Source organism: Somniosus microcephalus, chromosome 7 (genome assembly GCF_052327205.1).
Source record: "Somniosus microcephalus isolate GS21.2 chromosome 7, FLI_Smic_1.0, whole genome shotgun sequence".
Classification (NCBI taxonomy): domain Eukaryota; kingdom Metazoa; phylum Chordata; class Chondrichthyes; order Squaliformes; family Somniosidae; genus Somniosus; species Somniosus microcephalus.
Window position 1 is genome coordinate 145,902,783 of NC_140993.1, and position 18,684 is coordinate 145,921,466.

Here is an 18,684-nt window from a genome sequence, read left to right on the forward strand (position 1 = left end):
GTGTGTGTGTGTGCTGGGTGTGTGTGTGTTGGGTGTGTGTGTGTTGGGTGTGTGTGCTGGGTGTGTGTGTGTGTGTGTGCTGTGTGTGTGTGCTGGGTGTGTGTGCTGGGTGTGTGCTGGGTGTGTGCTGGGTGTGTGTGCTGGGTGTGTGCTGGGTGTGTGTGTGTGTGTGCTGAGTGTGTGTGCTGGGTGTGTGTGCTGGGTGTGTGTTGGGTGTGTGTGCTGGGTGTGTGCTGGGTGTGTGTGCTGGGTGTGTGTGCTGGGTGTCTGTTGGGTGTGTGTGCTGGGTGTGTGCTGGGTGTGTGTGTGTGTGCGTGTGCTGGGTGTGTGTGCTGGGTGTGTGCTGGGTGTGTGTTGGGTGTGCGTGTGTGCTGGATGTGTGCTGGGTGTGTGTTGGGGGGTGTTGGTGTGTGTGTTGGGGAGTGTTGGTGTGTGTGTTGGGGGGTGTTGGTGTGTGTGTTGGGTGTGTGTTGGTGGTTGTTGGTGTGTGTGTTGGGGAGTGTTGGTGTGTGTGTTGGGTGTGTGTGTGCTGGGTGTGTGCTGGGTGTGTGTTGGGGGTGTTGGTGTGTGTTGGGGAGTGTTGGTGTGTGTGTTGGGGGGTGTTGGTGTGTGTGTTGGGGGGGTGTTGACGTGTGTGTTGGGGGGGTGTTGGTGTGTGTGTTGGGGGGGTGTTGATGTGTGTGTTGGGGGGTGTTGGTGTGTGTGTTGGGGGGGTGTTGATGTGTGTGTTGGGGGGGTGTTGGTGTGTGTGTTGGGGAGTGTTGGTGTGTGTGTTGGGGAGTGTTGGTGTGTGTGTTGGGGGGTGTTGGTGTGTGTGTTGGGGAGTGTTGGTGTGTGTGTTGGGGGGGTGTTGGTTTGTGTATTGGAGGGTGTTGGTGTGTGTGTTGGGGAGTGTTGGTGTGTGTGTTGGGGGGTTGTTGGTGTGTGTATTGGGGGGGTGTTGGTGTGTGTGCTGTGGAGTGTTGGTGTGTGTGTTGGGGGGTGTTGATGTGTGTGTTGGGGAGTGTTGGTGTGTGTGTTGGGGGGTGTTGGTGTGTGTGTTGGGGGGTGTTGGTGTGTGTGTTGGGGGGGTGTTGGTGTGTGTATTGGAGGGTGTTGGTGTGTGTGTTGGGGAGTGTTGGTGTGTGTGTTGGGGGGGTGTTGTTGTGTGTGTTGGGGGGGTGTTGGTGTGTGTGTTGGGGGGGTGTTGGATTGTGTGTCGGGGGTGTTGATGTGTGTGTTGGGGGGGTGTTGGATTGTGTGTCGGGGGTGTTGGTGTGTGTGTTGGGGGGTGTTGGTGTGTGTGTTGGGGGGTGTTGGTGTGTGTGTTGGGGGGTATTGGTGTGTGTGTTGGGGGTATTGGTGTGTGTGTTGGGGGAGTGCTGGAGTGTGTGTTGGGGGTTGTTGGTGTATGTGTTGGGAGGGTGTTGATGTGTGTATTGGGGGGTGTTGGTGTGTTTGTTGGGAGGGTGTTGATGTGTGTGTTAGGGGTGTTGGGGTGTGTATTGGGGGTGTTGGTGTGTGTCTTGGGAGGGTGTTGATGTGTGTGGTGGGGGTGTTGGTATGTGTATTGGAGGGCTGTGTTTGTGTGTGTTGGGGGAGTGTTGATGTCTGTGTTGGGGGGGTGTTGGTGTGTGTGTTGGGGGTTGTTGGCGTGTGTGTTGGGGGTGTTGATGTGTGTGTTGGGGGGGTGTTGGTGTGTGTGTTGGGGGCTGTTGGTGTGTGTGTTGGGGGAGTTTTGGTGTGTGTGTTGGGGGAGTTTTGCTGTGTGTGTTGGGGAGTGTTGGTGTGTGTGTTGGGGGGGTGTTGGTGTGTGTGTTGGGGAGTGCTATTGTGTGTGTTGGGGGGGTGTTGGTGTGTGTATTGGGGAGTGTTGGTGTGTGTATTGGAGGGCTGGTGTTGGTGTGTGTTGGGGGGGGTGTTGGTGTGTGTGTTGGGGGAGTGTTGGAGTGTGTGTTGGGGGTTGTTGGTGTGTGTGTTGGGGGAGTGTTGGAGTGTGTGTTGGGGGTTGTTGGTGTGTGTGTTGGGAGGGTGTTGATGTGTGTGTTGGGGGTTGTTGGTGTGTGTATTGGGGGGTGTTGTTGTGTGTGTTGGGAGGGTGTTGATGTGTGTGTTGGGGGGATGTTGGTGTGTGTGTTGGGGGGGTGTTGGTGTGTGTGTTGAGGGTTGTTGGTGTGTGTGTTGGGAGGGTGTTGATGTGTGTGTTGGGGGGTGTTGGTGTGTGTATTGGAGGGCTGGTGTTTGTGAGTGTTGGGGGTTGTTGGTGTGTGTGTTGGGGGAGTGTTGGAGTGTGTGTTGGGGGTTGTTGGTGTGTGTGTTGGGAGGGTGTTGATGTGTGTGTTGGGGGGTGTTGGTGTGTGTATTGGGGGTGTTGGTGTGTCTGTTGGGGGTTGTTGGTGTGTGTGTTGGGGGGGTGTTGGTGTATGTGTTGGGGGGGTGTTGGTGTGTGTGTTGGGGGGGTGTTGGTGTGTGTGCTGGGGGGGTGTTGGTGTGTGTGTTGGGGGGTGTTGGTGTGTGTGTTGGAGGGCTGGTGTTGATGTGTGTGTTGGGGGTTGTTGGTGTGTGTGTTGGGGGTTTTGGTGTGTGTATTGGGGGGGTGTTGCTTTGTGTGTTGGGGGTTGTTGGTGTGTGTGTTGGGGGGTGTTGGTGTGTGTATTGGGGGGGTGTTGATGTGTGTGTTAGGGGGGTGTTGGTGTGTGTTTTGGGGGAGAGTTGGTGTGTGTGTTGGGGGTGTTGGTGTGTGTATTGGGGGTGTTGGTGTGTGTGTTGGGGGTGTTGGTGTGTGTATTGGGGGGGTGTTGGTGTGTGTGTTGGGGGGGTTGGTGTGTGTGTTGGGCGGGTGTTGGTGTGTGTGTTGGGGGGGTGTTGGTGTGTGTTTTGTGGGGTGTTGGTGTGTGTCTTGGAGGGCTGGTGTTGATGTGTGTGTTGGGGTTGTTGGTGTGTGTGTTGGGGGGTGTTGGTGTGTGTATTGGGGGGGTGTTGGTGTGTGTGTTGGGGGGGTGTTGGTGTGTGTGTTGGGGGTGTTGGTGTGTGTATTGGGGGGGTGTTGATGTGTGTGTTTGGGGGGTGTTGGTGTGTGTGTTAGGGCTGGTGTTGATGTGTGTGTTGGGGGTTTTTGGTGTGTGTGTTGGGGGGTGTTGGTGTGTGTATTGGAGGGGTGTTGGTGTGTGTGTTGTGGGGTGTTGGTGTGTGTGTTGGGGGGTGTTGGGGGGTGTGTTGGGGGGTGTTGGTGTGTTAGTTGGGGGGTGTTTGTGTGTGCTGGGGGAGTGTTGGTGTGTGTGTTGGGGGGGTGTTGGTGTGTGTGTTGGGTGGTCTTGGTGTGTGTGTTGGGGGGTGTTGGTGTGTGTGTTGGTGGGGTGTTGGTGTGTGTGTTGGGGGGTGTTGGGGGGTGTATTGGGGGGGTGTTGATTTGTGTGTTGGGGGGTGTTGATGTGTGTGTTGGGGAGGTGTTGGTGTGTGTGTTGGGGGAGTGTTGGTGTGTGTGTTGGGGGGTGTTGGTGTGTGTTGGGGGGTGTTGGTGTGTGTGTTGGGGGGGTGTTGGTGTGTGTGTTGGGGGGTGTTGGTGTGTGTGTTGGGGGAGTGTTGGTGTGTGTGTTGGGGGGGTGTTGGTGTGTGTGTTGGGGGAGTGTTGATGTGTGTGTTGGAGGGGTGTTGGTGTGTGTGTTGGGGGAGTGTTGGTGTGTGTGTTGGGGGGCTTTGGTGTGTGTGTTGCAGGGGTGTTGGGGTGTGTTTTGGGGGGTGTTGGTGTGTGTGTTGGGGGGTGTTGGTGTGTTTGTTGGGGGTGTTGGAGTGTGTGTTGGGGGGTGTTGGTCTGTGTGTTGGGGGGGTGTTGGTGTGTGTGTTGGGGGAGTGTTGGTGTGTGTGTTGGGGGGGTGTTGGTGTGTGTGTTGGGGGCTGTTGGTGTGTGTGTTGGGGGGTGTTGGTGTGTGTGTTGGGGGGGTGTTGGTGTGTGTATTGGGAGGGTGTTGGTGTGTGTGTTGGTGTGTGTGTTGGGGGGGTGTTGGTGTGTGTGTTGGGGGGTGTCGGTGTGTGTATTGGGGGGTGTTGGTGTGTGTGTTGGGGGGTGTTGGTGTGTGTGTTGGGGGAGTGTTGGTGTGTGTGTTGGGAGGGTGTTGGTGTGTGTGTTGGGGGATGTTGGTGTGTGTGTTGGGGTGTGTTGGTGTGTGTGTTGGGGGGTGTTGGTGTGTGTGTTGGGGGTGTTGGTGTGTGTGTTGGAGGGGTGTTGGTGTGTGTGTTGGGAGGGGTGTTGGTGTGTGTGTTGGGGGGGTGTTGGTGTGTGTGTTGGGGGGCTGTTGGTGTGTGTGTTGGGGGGTGTTGGTGTGTGTGCTGGGGGGGTGTTGGTGTGTGTTGGGGGGGTGTTGGTGTGTGTGTTGGGGGGGTGTTGGTTTGTGTGTTGGGGGGTGTTGGTGTGTGTGTTGGAGGGCTGGTGTTGATGTGTGTGTTGGGGGTTGTTGGTGTGTGTGTTGGGGGTTTTGGTGTGTGTATTGGGGGGGTGTTGCTTTGTGTGTTGGGGGGGTGTTGGTGTGTGTGTTGGGGGGTATTGGTGTGTGTATTGGGGGGGTGTTGATGTGTGTGTTAGGGGGGTGTTGGTGTGTGTTTTGGGGGAGTGTTGGTGTGTGTGTTGGGGGGTGTTGGTGTGTGTATTGGGGGTGTTGGTGTGTGTGTTGGGGGTGTTGGTGTGTGTATTGGGGGGGTGTTGGTGTGTGTGTTGGGGGGGTTGGTGTGTGTGTTGGGCGGGTGTTGGTGTGTGTGTTGGGGGGGTGTTGGTGTGTGTTTTGTGGGGTGTTGGTGTGTGTCTTGGAGGGCTGGTGTTGATGTGTGTGTTGGGGGTTGTTGGTGTGTGTGTTGGGGGGTGTTGGTGTGTGTATTGGGGGGGTGTTGGTGTGTGTGTTGGGGGGGTGTTGGTGTGTGTGTTGGGGGGTGTTGGTGTGTGTATTGGGGGGGTGTTGATGTGTGTGTTTGGGGGGTGTTGGTGTGTGTGTTGGAGGGCTGGTATTGATGTGTGTGTTGGGGGTTTTTGGTGTGTGTGTTGGGTGGTGTTGGTGTGTGTATTGGAGGGGTGTTGGTGTGTGTGTTGTGGGGTGTTGGTGTGTGTGTTGGGGGGTGTTGGTGTGTGTGTTGGGGGGTGCTGGTGTGTTAGTTGGGGGGTGTTTGTGTGTGCTGGGGGAGTGTTGGTGTGTGTGTTGGGGGGTGTTGGTGTGTGTGTTGGTGGGGTGTTGGTGTGTGTGTTGGGGGGTGTATTGGGGGGGTGTTGATGTGTGTGTTGGGGGGGTGTTGATGTGTGTGTTGGGGAGGTGTTGGTGTGTGTGTTGGGGGAGTGTTGGTGTGTGTGTTGGGGGGTGTTGGTGTGTGTGTTGGGGGGGTGTTGGTGTGTGTGTTGGGGGGTGTTGGTGTGTGTGTTGGGGGAGTGTTGGTGTGTGTGTTGGGGTGTGTTGGTGTGTGGGTTGGGGGAGTGTTGATGTGTGTGTTGGAGGGGTGTTGGTGTGTGTGTTGGGGGAGTGTTGGTGTGTGTGTTGGGGGGTTGTTGGTGTGTGTGTTGCGGGGGTGTTGGGGTGTGTTTTGGGGGGTGTTGGTGTGTGTGTTGGGGGGGTGTTGGTGTGTTTGTTGGGGGGTGTTGGAGTGTGTGTTGGGGGGTGTTGGTGTGTGTGTTGGGGGGGTGTTGATGTGTGTGTTGGGGGAGTGTTGGTGTGTGTGTTGGGGGGGTGTTGGTGTGTGTGTTGGGGGCTGTTGGTGTGTGTGTTGGGGGTTGTTGGTGTGTGTGTTGGGGGTTGTTGGTGTGTGTATTGGGGGGGTGTTGGTGTGTGTGTTGGTGTGTGTGTTGGGGGGGTGTTGGTGTGTGTGTTGGGGGGTGTCGGTGTGTGTATTGGGGGGTGTTGGTGTGTGTGTTGGGGGTGTTGGTGTGTGTGTTGGGGGAGTGTTGGTGTGTGTGTTGGGAGGGTGTTGGTGTGTGTGTTGGGGGGTGTTGGTGTGTGTGTTGGGGGGGTGTTGGTGTGTGTGTTGGGGGGTGTTGGTGTGTGTGTTGGTGTGTGTGTTGGGGGTGTTGGTGTGTGTGTTGGAGGGGTGTTGGTGTGTGTGTTGGGAGGGGTGTTGGTGTGTGTGTTTGGGGGGTGTTGGTGTGTGTGTTGGGGGGCTGTTGGTGTGTGTGTTGGAGTGGTGTTGGTGTGTGTGCTGGGGGGGTGTTGGTGTGTGTTGGGGGGGTGTTGGTGTGTATGTTGGGGGGTGTTGGTGTGTGTGTTGGTGGGGGTGTTGGTGTGTGTGTTGGGGGGGTGTTGGTGTGTGTGTTGGGGGGTGTTGGTGTGTGTGTTGGGGGGGTGTTGGTGTGTGTGTTGGTGTGTGTGTTGGGGGTGTTGGTGTGTGTGTTGGAGGGGTGTTGGTGTGTGTGTTGGGAGGGGTGTTGGTGTGTGAGTTGGGGGGGTGTTGGTGTGTGTGCTGGGGGGCTGTTGGTGTGTGTGTTGGGGGGGTGTTGGTGTGTGTGCTGGGGGGGTGTTGGTGTGTGTTGGGGGGGTGTTGTTGTGTGTGTTGGGGGGGTGTTGGTTTGTGTGTTGGGGGGTGTTGGTGTGTGTGTTGGGGCCTGTTGATGTGTGTGTTGGGGTTGTTGGTGTGGGTGTTGGGGGGTGTTGCTGTGTATGTTGGGGGGGTGTCGGTGTGTGTGTTGGGGAGTGTTGGTGTGTGTGTTGGGGGCTGTTGCTGTGTGTGTTGGGGGGTTGTTGGTGTGTGTGTTGGGGGAGTGTTGGTGTGTGTGTGTTGGGGGGGTGTTGGTGTGTGTATTGGAGGGGTGTTGGTGTGTGTGTTGGGGGGGTGTTGGTGTGTGTGTTGGGGGGGTGTTGGTGTGTGTGTTGGGGGGGTGTTGGTGTGTGTGTTGGGGGGGTGTTGGTGTGTGTGTTGGGGGGTGTTGGTGTGTGTGTTGGGGGGGTGTTGGGGGGTGTTGGTGTGTGTGTTGGGGGAGAGTTGGTGTGTGTGTTAGGGGGTGTTTGTGTGTGTGTTGGGGGGGGTGTTGGTGTGTGTGTTGGGGCGTGTTGGTGTGTGTGTTGAGGGTTGTTGGTGTGTGTGTTGGGGGGGTGTTGGTGTGTGTGTTGGGGGAGTGTTGGTGTGTGTGTTGGGGGGCTGTTGGTATGTGTGTTGCGGGGTGTTGGTGTGTGTGTTGGGGGGGTGTTGGTGTGTGTGTTGGGGGAGTGTTGGTGTGTGTGTTGGGGGGTTGTTGGTGTGTGTGTTGGGGAGTGTTGGTGTGTGTGTTGGGGGAGTGTTGGTGTGTGTGTTGGGGGGGTGTTGGTGTGTGTGTTGGGGGGTGTTGTGTGTGTTGGGAGGCTGTTGGTGTGTGTGTTGAGGGGGTGTTGGTGTGTGTGTTGTGGGTGTTGGTGTATGTGTTGGGGGGTGTTGGTGTGTGTGTTAGGGGCGTGTTCGTGTGTGTGTTGAGGGGGTGTTGGTGTGTGTGTTGGGGCGTGTTGGTGTGTGTGTTGGGGGGTATTGCTGTGTGTGTTGGGGGGGTGTTGGTGTGTGTGTTGGGGGAGTGTTGGTGTGGCTGTTAGGGGGTATTGGTGTGTGTGTTGGGGGGTGTTGGTGTGTGTGTTGGGGGGATGTTGGTGTGTGGGTTGGGGGGGTGTTGGTGTGAGTGTTGGGGGTGTTGGAGTGTGTGTTGGGGGGGTGTTGGTGTGTGTGTTGGGGGGTTGTTGGTGTGTGTGTTGGGGGGTGTTGGTGTGTGTGTTGGGGGGTGTTGTTGTGTGTGTTGGGGGTGTGTTGGTGGGTGTGTTGGGGGGGTGTTAGTGTGTGTGTTGCGGGGTGCTGGTGTGTGTGTTGGGGAGGTGTTGGTGTGTGTGTTGGGGGGTGTTGGTGTGTGTGCTGGGGAGTGTTGGTGTGTGTGTTGGGGGGTGTTGGTGTGTGTGTTGGGGGAGTGTTGGTGTGTGTGTTGGGGGGTGTTGGTGTGTGTGTTGGGGGGTTGTTGGTGTGTGTGTTCGGGGGGTGTTGGTGTGTGTGTTGGGGGGGTGTTGGTGTGTGTGTTGGGGGGGTGTTGGTGTGTGTGTTGCAGGGTGTTGGTGTGTGTGTTGGGGGGTGTTGGTGTGTGTGTTCGGGGGGTGTTGGTGTGTGTGTTGGGGGGGTGTTGGTGTGTGTGTTGGGGAGTGTTGGTGTGTGTGTTGGGGTGGTGTTGTGTGTGTTGGGGGAGTGTTGATGTGTGTGTTGGGGTGGTGTTGGTGTGTGTGTTGGGGAGTGTTGGTGTGTGTATTGGGGAGTATTGGTGTGTGTGTTGGGAGAGTGTTGGTGTGTGTGTTGAGGGGGTGTTTTTGTGTGTGTTGGGGGAGTGTTGGTGTGTGTGTTGGGAGGGTGTTGGTGTGTGTGTTGGGAGAGTGTTGGTGTGTGTGTTGGGGGGTGTTGGTGTGTGTATTGGGGAGTATTGGTGTGTGTATTGGGGAGTGTTGATGTGTGTGTTGGGGGGGTTTTAGTGTGTGTATTGGGGAGTGTTGGTGTGCGTATTGGAGGGCTGGTGTTTGCGTGTGTTGGGGGAGTGTTGGAGTGTGTGTTGGGGGGTTGTTGGTGTGTGTGTTGGGGAGTGTTGGTGTGTGTGTTGGGGGAGTGTTTGTGTGTGTGTTGGGGAGTGTTGGTGTGTGTGTTGGGGAGTGTTGGTGTGTGTGTTGGGGGGGTGTTGGTGTGTGTATTGGGGGGGTGTTGGTGTGTGTGTTGGGGGGGTGTTGGTGTGTGTGTTGGGGGGGTGTTGGTGTGTGTGTTGGGAGGGTGTTGTTGTGTGTATTGGGGGGGTGTTGGTGTGTGTGTTGGGGGGGTGTTGGTGTGTGTGTTGGGGGTGTGTTGGTGTGTGTGTTGGGGTGGTATTGGTGTGTGTATTGGGGGGGTGTTGGTGTGTGTGTTGGGGGGGTATTGGTGTGTGTTTTGGGGGGGTGTTGGTGTGTGTGTTGGGGGGTGTTGGTCTGTGTGTTGGGGGGTGTTGGTGTGTGTGTTGTGGGGGTGTTGGTGTGTGTGTTGGGGGGTGTTGATGTGTGTATTGGGAGGGTGTTGGTGTGTGTGTTGGGGGGGTGTTGGTGTGTGTGTTGGGGGGGTGTTGGTGTGTGTGTTGGGGGGGTGTTGGTGTGTGTGTTGAGGGGTGTTGGTGTGTGTGTTGGGGGGGTGTTGGTGTGTGTGTTGGGGGATGTTGGTGTGTGTGTTGGGGGGGTGTTGGTGTGTGTGTTGGGGGGTGTTGGTGTATGTGTTGGGGGGTGTTGGTGTGTGTGTTGGGGGGGTGTTGGTGTGTGTGTTGGGGAGTGTTGGTGTGTGTGTTGGGGTGGTGTTGGTGTGTGTGTTGGGGAGTGTTGATGTGTGTGTTGGGGTGGTGTTGGTGTGTGTGTTGGGGAGTGTTGGTGTGTGTGTTGGGCGGGTGTTGGTGTGTGTGTTGGGGGGTGTTGGTGTGTGTGTTGCGGGGTGTTGGTGTGTGTGTTGGGGGGGTGTTGGTTTGTGTATTGGGGTTGTTGGTGTGTGTGTTGGGGGGGTGTTTGTGTGTGTATTGAGGGGCTGTTGGTGTGTGTGTTGGGGGGGTGTTGGTGTGTGTATTGGGGGGGTGTTGGTGTGTGTGTTGGGGGGGTATTGGTGTGTGTTTTGGGGGGTGTTGGTGTGTGTGTTGGGGGGTGTTGGTCTGTGTGTTGGGGGGTGTTGGTGTGTGTGTTGGTGGATTGTTGGTGTGTGTGTTGGGAGGGTGTTGGTGTGTGTGTTGGGGGGTGTTGGTGTGTGTGTTGGGGGTGTTGGTGTGTGTGTTGGGGGGTGTTGGCGGGTGTGTTGGTGGTGTTGGTATGTGTGTTGCGGGGTTTTGGTCTGTGTGTTGGGAGGGTGTTGATGTGTGTGTTGGGGGGTGTTGGTGTGTGTGTTGGGGGAGTGTTGGTGTGTGTGTTCGGGGTTGTTGGTGTGTGTGTTGGGGGGTTGTTGGGGGTGTGTTGGAGGTTGTTGGTGCGTGTGTTGGGAGCGTGTTGGTGTGTGTGTTGAGGGGGTGTTGGTGTGTGTGTTGGGGGAGTGTTGGTGTGTGTGTTGGGAGGGTGTTGGTGTGTGTGTTGGGAGAGTGTTAGTGTGTGTGTTGGGGGGTGTTGGTGTGTGTATTGGGGAGTATTGGTGTGTGTATTGGGGAGTGTTGATGTGTGTGTTGGGGGGGTTTTAGTGTGTGTATTGGGGAGTGTTGGTGTGCGTATTGGAGGGCTGGTGTTTGCGTGTGTTGGGGGAGTGTTGGAGTGTGTGTTGGGGGGTTGTTGGTGTGTGTGTTGGGGAGTGTTGGTGTGTGTGTTGGGGGAGTGTTTGTGTGTGTGTTGGGGAGTGTTGGTGTGTGTGTTGGGGAGTGTTGGTGTGTGTGTTGGGGGGGTGTTGGTGTGTGTATTGGGGGGGTGTTGGTGTGTGTGTTGGGGGGGTGTTGGTGTGTGTGTTGGGGGGGTGTTGGTGTGTGTGTTGGGGAATGTTGGTGTGTGTGTTGGGGGGTGTTGGTGTGTGTGTTGGGGGAGTGTTGGTGTTTGTGTTGGGGGAGTGTTGGTGTTTGTGTTGGGGGAGTGTTGTGTTTGTGTTGGGGGGTGTTGGTTTGTGTGTTGGAGGGGTGTTGGTGTGTGTGTTGGGGGAGTGTTGGTGTGTGTGTTGGGGGAGTGTTGGTGTTTGTGTTGGGGGGTGTTGGTTTGTGTGTTGGAGGGGTGTTGGTGTGTGTGTTGGGGGAGTGTTGGTGTGTGTGTTGAGGGAGTGTTGGTGTTTGTGTTGGGGGGTGTGGTTTGTGTGTTGGAGGGGTGTTGGTGTGTGTGTTGGGGGAGTGTTGGTGTGTGTGTTGGGGGGTGCTGGTGTGTGTGTTGGGGGAGTGTTGGTGTGTGTGTTGGGGGGTGTTGGTGTGTGTGTTGGGGAGTGTTGGTGTGTGTGTTGGGGGAGTGTTGGTGTGTGTGTTGGGGGGGTGTTGGTGTGTGTATTGGGGAGTGTTTTTCTGTGTGTTGGGAGGCTGTTGATGTGTGTGTTGGGGGGGTGATGGTGTGTGTGTTGGGGGGGTGTTGATGTGTGTGTTGGGGGGTGCTGGTGTGTGTGTTGGGGGAGTGTTGGTGTGTTTGTTGGGGGAGTGTTGGTGTGTGTTGGGGGGTGTTGGTGTGTGTATTGGGGAGTGTTGGTGTGTGTGTTGGGGAGTGTTAATGTGTGTGTTGGGGAGTGTTGGTGTGTGTGTTGGGGGGTGTTGATGTATGTGTTGGGAGGGTGTTGGTGTGTGTGTTGGGGGGGTGTTGGTGTGTGTATTGGGGAGTGTTTTTCTGTGTGTTGGGAGGCTGTTGATGTGTGTGTTGGGGGGGTGATGGTGTGTGTGTTGGGGGGGTGTTGATGTGTGTGTTAGGGGGTGTTGGTGTGTGTGTTGGGAATGTTGATGTGTGTGTTGGCGGGGGGTGTTGGTGTGTGTATTGGAGAGCTGGTGTTTGTGTGTAAAATTGAGTGTTGTGAGCTGAAGTGCAGATTTAGAAAGGAAGAAAATCGTGTCTAGGAGCAATCGCATGAAATGTCACGTTTTTTCAATTCATTCTGTGGCTTAGTGTAAATTTGGACGGAGGGCCGCGTTGTTTCTCGGAACATTGATATTGTTATTAACTGGCTTGCACTGTCTTTCAGTGCCATCAGGTGACGTTACCTCGATTGTCGGGATAATGCAAGTACGGGGATAGTACCGGCTTCATGTGCAGGTTCCGCCATATGATTATTTCCAATTTGAGAGAACAACAGAGAATACAGAATAAAGCTGACGGCCCCTCGCATGTACCGTGCTGACAGTCTTAAGAGATGTGCTGCATCTCTCTAGACTAGGATAGAGTTATAAACAACTTTATGAAATTGTTTTAAAAGAGATACCTGAGCAGTAATGTAGGTAACACCGAGGACGGGTCCAACTTTGAATGTCACCCCAACATTGCTCTGCGAATTGGTGTTTTAAAAAGCGAAGCGTTGCGTTTTAGTGACTGCAGCAGAGAGGAGGGCCTAGGCGAGCAACCTCGTCCGTTAGACTGTCAACTTAGTACAGAACTGGCTAATGTTATTTGAAAAGCTTTCAACCGTAACTGAGGGCCTTTGTCATTCTTGTTCTGAAAAAAGTTTTTTTCACAACGCCCCCTATTCTCCACCCTACTCCAGATACCTGTGTTCATTCTTAGGCACGTTTCAGAGAAGTGCGGGGGGGGGGGGGGCGGCATTACGAGTAAACAAATGTGTGAAAGAAACAAATGATAGAACGTTATTTTCTGAATAATAGGATTTCATTTCCAATTATCTTATTCTTATAGGAGGGGGTACAGGTTACTTGACAATGCGCCTTTTGAAAAACCCTGTCGATCAGAGGTCGCCAAAGGCAGCAAACATAATTTAAAACCCCAAATAATACATTTCGAATAAGTATCTGTTCCGCCAGTCTAATATCGAATTTCAGTGTACATTTAGGAAACTGTTTCAAGATGTAAAGTGGTACAGCAGTGTTAACGCAGAGAGATGCTGTCATGTTCAAATTGGGGTGTTGCAGCCCCCACAAGGCCCGGTGATGCTGAGATTTTGTGTCTCTCACTCTCAAGGACATGGAGATGATCAGGAGTTTGGGAGCCAACATCTGCCTGCCTGGTGACGTCATCGGCCCCATGTAATCCTCTTGTGCTAAAAGCAGATCCTTATTTGTTTGGCTGGAAAGCCATTAATCCCTAAGTCTGGATCAGAAGCACGGGGGAAAAGGGCTGCAGGAGACCATCCTGGCTACACAAAGCCACCAAGAAATTGGAAGAGAAACGTCTCCCTCTGTGTCACCGACGGGGATGAAGCGGCTCGGAATCCACGCCTTTTCAGAGGTTATATCGTTAATTCCATTTATTTACCGAGATAGTTTATGTTTCTCTGTTGATTGCTGCAGCACTAGCTCCAGCCTTCCTGTAAGATATGCATTTGACACTTTTACAGACGATCTTTACAGGGTTTCGATTCCATGGATGAGGTTTTGATGTTGATGGTTGCTACTGGACATTGGCCTTAGACAATCCCCCCACACCCCACAAATAGCTGGCGTTTTTTTGTTGTGATCCTTTATAGGCTCTGTATTTCCGCACGTTCTCTCTTGCAGCTACTACTAGTGCAGGAGAGCCTAGTCTGTGATGCTCTGTGCGTGTTCCCTCCGTACTCAGTCAGTGGTGCGACTGGAAAACTGCGACTGGACTAAACCCTCCTGAAAAAGGCATTTATACATCTGCATTTTCCAAGCGGTTCAGCGGGCTCCTTACCGGGATCCGGACCACCGTCTCCCTGAGCTTTTGTTTCGTGCTTGTGCGACCAAACCTTCGCTCCTTTTAAAGAAATGTCTTTGTGTCTTACAGGATCTTTGCCTTTACTTCGTGTGCTGGTTTCTGCTGGTCGTCGAGGACCATCTTTCCATTCTAAAGGCCGCTTTGTTTGTATATTTTGTAGGCGATCGTCACAATCATCGTTTACTGATCGCCTGTCTCATCCTGCTCTGTGCTGAAGGGTGGATCAGTCGGTCAGAAGATATCGTCGTCCGCCAGTAGCTTCCTATCAGCACCCTCGGTTCAACGCTTGTGAAAGGGGGAGAAAAACACCACAATGACTCTCAAAGTCTTTTCTTCGACGCGGACCTAAAGTACAGATCATCTGCACGGGTCAGCTTGAGGGTCACTGCATAGGTCACTCCACAACTGCCATGGGTAAACGTATCTACACAACTGTCCTTGAGCACCAGGCCCATGTAGAGCGATTTAGATCAAGAGATGTCTTTTGCTTATTATATATTTTTTATATGTCACCATATTTGCCGCAAGAATATACAATCAGCATCTGCAGCTCTGCGGAGTGGCAAGCGCCAGACCAGATGGGCTTTTCTGCACACAGGGGACTGGGCAGGTGCCTGGTCTACTGCTTTTGCGCACTGCAGAGAGAGAGAGAAGAGATACAAGAGAGGGAGGGAGAGAGAGAAGAGATACAAGAGAGAGGGAGCAGAGAACAAAAACATTTATCTTCTCTGCTATTTTATTTTAAACCTTCTAATGTAACTAAGAAGGAAATGTGCCGTTTTTATATGCTTTCTAGTCATTTTTTTTTTTTACAAAGAACGTTCTTACAATAGTTGAAAGCACGGTGAGTTTGTAGGGCAGATCCTTTATTAGAGAACGTACAACCAACCTGGCAGCACATTTCATCAAAACCGGACTAAACGCAGGCTGGTGGGATCAATTCCACGTACGCACCGTTACAATAAGAGATATACTTCCGAATAATTTCAACTGGACCCACAGAACCGGATACAGAAATGCTGTAGTTTGTATTACGGACAGTTTAGCGAGATGGACGAAATCAGCAGACAAAAGAAAAATATTTTATTTATATGTTTATAAACGGAACATATTGTTTTGATTTCTCTCGCAATGCCACCGAGTGAGCTATGCTGTCGATGTGATGATTAATTGTTTATCTTTTCCCTTCAAGCCGATTGCAGACTCGCGCTCTCCGTGTTCACAGCGGACCTTGATTTAATGTCATACAATTAAGGCACGCGGTGAATGCCAAGAGCCGAGCCACTGACTGCACTTTACCAGCAACTTCACCAAACTTCAGCTCAAATCAAATCCATTCTACCAATTCCAATTCCAATTCCAATTAAAATGCTTTATTGGCATGAAAGTTTACAGAGAACCATATTGCCAAAGCTTACATAGCAAAAAGGTACAGTTTTCCAACCTGCCCTAGTCGGCCCGCACCCACCAAGCCCCAGCACTTCACACCAGGAAACACAAAAACACGTCGAGCAGAGAAGCGAGTATTCAGGCAATGACCTCATTAATGGTCCATGCACTTCAAGCGCACAATTTACTGTGGGAAATGCTACTGATAAGTATTACAATCTTTGCATTGCCATTTGTTTATATAAGGATAACAATACTACGCGATCTCATTTGTGGCAATTCAATTTTAACATTTTAATAGGATTACAGTCCATTTTTTTCCAATGCAGAAAAATCTGATCAGCCAGTGAAATAAATCTTTTGAGGAGGGATGGCAACGTTCCGCGTGAGAGACGGCGACTCGGTATCACAGCGCCCCCGACTGAGCCATTCCCGGCTGGACGGGGCGCGCACGAACTGACATTGTTACTGCCTTTCTGTTTTCTTTGAATTCAGGCCTCATATAGATATAAGGTTCGCAAAATAGAGACGCTATTGCACTTGCAACTGTGATTATCATCCAAAGGGCCCCATTGGAAGTCACACAAGTGTTGATTGACAGATCTGTTGTGGTGACTTGGTCCCCAGAAGTAACACAATACAGGTCCCCCTTTACAATCCAAACCCCCACATCTGTAGCACAGTGTGTTACCGACAAGTTCCTTTCTTTTACCTGCTGACCGGTGTAGTTAGGCACTAAATGACTGCTCCTTCTAGGCCCAGCATGTTTTATTTTTGTTTGTTCAAAGGCGGCGAAAGAGTGAAGATTTAAGTGTAATGTGATTATTTCTTTGACGAATGGATTTTTGGAAAGAAACAATACAATATGAAACGGCTGGCAGATGTCAGTGAATCTGTTCACCGTCCGGAACGGTTGTGTTTGAGTGGACTACCAGGCTGCTTTCTGCTCTCTATCAGAGGGACTTGCGGGCCGCAGTGACTCGGACTGGTTTCTTTGTGCCTCTCGGCCCTCTGCTAATAGAAATGTTCAATACAATCAAACGGTTTTGGTGGAGTGGATAGTCCGCTATTCACCCCAACTAAACTGGCGCAAACCTTTTGTTTAACGACCTAAAATAAATCAGTATCCGCACAATACGCCGTTGCTGCTTTCCAAAGCTTTCCAAAGCACAGAATTATAAAGTAAAAGAGAGAATAAATAAATAATTATCTTCCCTTTTTTAAGAGTTCCGAAGTTCTGTGCACAATACTGTACAACTCTGAGCGCAAGCTCCCAGCAAGGTCTCCGAGACTTCCAAGGGGCAATAGAAATATCCCGGACGCTCTTAAAACGGCCGCAAACTTCTTCATACTTTGCTTCAATGGGTTGTTTCAGCCAAAGTCTGCACAATTCAACCAGCCAGAAAGAAATCTGAAAATCCAATTTAGAGGCTGTGTGTGTTACACAAAATTACCCTCCTCCCTTTAACAATCCCGCACTTAAACTCGGAGAGATCATTTTTTGGGGCGCACTTGACTTACTGGCAAAACATTCGGCAGGAAAAGGTCAAGCTGGGCCTGTTGTTTATGATCTGTGTGTTATAGTCCAGCTGTACTGAGGAAGGTGCATGCTCTGATACCACTCAACCCTCTCAGCAAAGCAAAGTCTGAAATAAAACGCAATGTGTTCTGGGAATAGCTTTAACCTCTCACCATAATTTACCCATCCTTTAAACATTAGATCTTTGCACAGTTAATGTCATTTTGGGGGAATCTCTTGTGCAAGTTTCTACTTTTGCAACGAAAACCCAATGAAGATGTTAGATCTTTAAATTATAAAACATCAAACAAACAATAGCGTTAATCGTTCACAAGTTAGGAGTTCCCACGCCGGTTCTTGTATCATGATTGCAGATTACGGCTGATTTATCTCGCTGGATTGTGCCATTTCTAAATGACTACAACTCGTTTCCTACATTACAACGGTGACTACACTTCAAAAGTACTTCATTGACTGAAGCATATCGGGACGTCCTGAGGTCGTGGAAGGCGCTATATAAATGCAAGTCTTTCAAGTCTTTATTGGTGCACAAGCAGATCTAACTCAATAGTGAAAAACTAGTTTGTGTTCACTAATTCGACTTTGTATATTCCGCAGATTTTTTAATCTACCGAGCTTAAAAAAAAGGCACCGATGTGACAACCAGCGGCTTTCGCTGGGCCCGGCACACTGTCGGAGTAAACGTACTTTCCCGTAATATCCATTACCCGCTGCAGCGCAGATCGTTTCCAGTATGTAAGTGGTCGCATTAAATTCATGGGCAAATTGTTTTACCAATTGGTCCACTTTAAATTGGATTTTCCTGAACAAATTCATTCAGATTGGGCGCTACGTGCCTTAAACGTTCTGCGAGCCAAGCTCCCTCTTTGACGAGGACAGAATGCTATTACTTTTTATGCCGCGTTGGGTTTCAATGAGAGAGTATTTCTGGTTTTAGGACGATAGAATGGACCGAGCCTTACTCATGTCAAGCACAATCTATTTGATGCATCCAAGTGCCGAGGACTGGCCCCTCGCTGCAAAGACCTCTGGCACTGGGCTCTTCCACTTGAAATTCCGGGGATTCATCCCTTTGCAGCAGGAATGATTGGATCCTGAGCGGTTTAAGTTAAACGATTTACTATCATAAACGTTTTTGGGTTTTTTTTACACTTAAACGACTCTACAAGCACCGAAAATAAACAGAAATATTTTGTCCCCAAATAGTTCAAAATAAATGACAGGTACCGTGGTCATAGTGCAGTTATGTCTCAGTATAGTCACCGATCTAACCTTAAAATGTCTTCATGCAGGTATATAACGACTTATTTTGCGGAGTTTCCCGATTTTGCGCTCGCCGGCCCGCGATTTCCCGCCTATTACAGTGAATGGGCAGAAAACCATTGGCGAGCGCAGAAGTGGAAAATCCCGGCAAACAGTTTATCTACATTCAGGTCAGTCTCGGCATTGTTTATGGACGTTGCGCTCAAAGCACCGGAGGGGGAGGAGAGTTCAATGCTCAGACTAATTTATCCAATTAACATATACCTGGAAATTGAAACAAAAAGTAATGTTTACTAAACGAGTTTATAATTTTTTTTATCTTTATATCTATTTTCCACCCGGCAACCTGTCTTACCTGTTAAACTGTATATGAAACGGGGAAATAATGCGCCAGTGCAAACTCCATAGGCATGTATATTTTTGATTTATTCCTTCTAGCGAAATAATTAACTAGCAAAAAACATCCAGCAATTCACGCATTGTTTGGAATTTAATTAAAAAAAAGAAATCGGTAAAATCACTAATTAATATCACTAATGTTCCTGCTCTCCTTAAATGAAACCACAGAATGTAGCGAAGCAGAATTTTGAAAACAAATTTATTTTATTCTAGCCGCGGGTTTCTCCAGCTCTCGGGTCTCGAGCTGCCGTTCCATATTTGCACCGCATTAGAAAATAATTTGTTTCTCGAGCAACACTTTATCTTCCGATCGCAAAGTGGTTTTGTAAACAACCATATTGCAATTTTTCTGATTTTTAGTTGTGTGAAAATAAATCTGTTTTTAATTTGAACTAGTCATTGCACGCACGTTTGCCGCGCTTGCGTTGGCAAGGTCCCGCTGTGCTTGAATTGATTTAGTTTTTAAATCTAAAACTGATCATGGATTTTAAATACAATACTTTTATTTATGAAACGAACTGATTTCAGGGTTTAAAATATGTTAGGTATTTTTGCTCGAGATCTGTGTTCAAGAACAATAGTGAGTACAGGTTGCCATGAAGGCGAAATTTTAACCAATCCACTTCGAAATCAATCAGAATTTATCTATGAGCAGGCCAGAACATAAATAATTAAATCATGCCAGAACGAAATCAAAAGCTATGTCGAACTTGTTTTTTAAATGATAAAACATAAGTGTACTCCTATAGGAAATGTATTAATGTTGATTGGAATTGGTGTATAGCAAAGCAAGCCTGTATACATTCAATTGTACTTAAAAAAAGGGAAATCAATAACTATATAATTTGAGGCGAATAGTACAGATGCATT